The sequence below is a fragment of the Trichechus manatus genome, unplaced genomic scaffold (genome assembly GCF_000243295.1).
Source record: "Trichechus manatus latirostris isolate Lorelei unplaced genomic scaffold, TriManLat1.0 scaffold00074, whole genome shotgun sequence".
NCBI lineage: Eukaryota > Metazoa > Chordata > Mammalia > Sirenia > Trichechidae > Trichechus > Trichechus manatus.
Window position 1 is genome coordinate 13,057,287 of NW_004444010.1, and position 731 is coordinate 13,058,017.

Genomic DNA, 731 nt, shown 5'->3' on the forward strand with positions numbered 1-731 from the left:
TCTCTCCACAATCTCTCCAGCATTTATTATTTTGTTTTTTGGGGGTTAATGCTAGCCTTGTTAGGGTGAGATGGTATCTCATTGTAGTTTTGATCTGCATTTCTCTAATGGCTAATGATCACGAGCATTTCTTCATGTGTCTGTTAGCCATCAGGGCACTTCTTGTACTTCGGTGTCAAGCTTGGCAAAGCCTCATAATAAATTCAATAATGGGTGGTACTTACCAGGATTCTGAATTGCAAACAATAGAAATCAACACTGGTTAACTTAAGGAAAAAAGGGAATTTATCAAAAATAATATAGGTTAGAACTCATAATGGATAGGGAGCTTGAGGAAGACATGGGCAGGATTCAAATGAGGTAACCCCTAGCCACAGAAGCAGTCTGCCTAGGACTCACCAGCTGGGTACATGCCACCCCTCCCCTCACCATCATTGGCTATTGGTCTTCACACTCAATAGTGGCATGTGTGATGCTGTGGGTCTGAGACACCCCCTCCAGATTCAAAGTCCTAGGTGGGAGAATCAGATTGAGCACTGAACTCAGAGGCCCTTACTCTAACTTCCAGGAGGGCATGCAGAGGGAATACCTTTCCCCAGCAACTTCCCTGGTGGAAGACTGGACCCTGCCTCCTATCTATTCTAATTTTCCTCCAAAACAGGAACCAACAATTGTCCACTGCAGGCCCATATCTTCCTTGAGGCCTCATACCTCTGACTATCCCAAGGGCT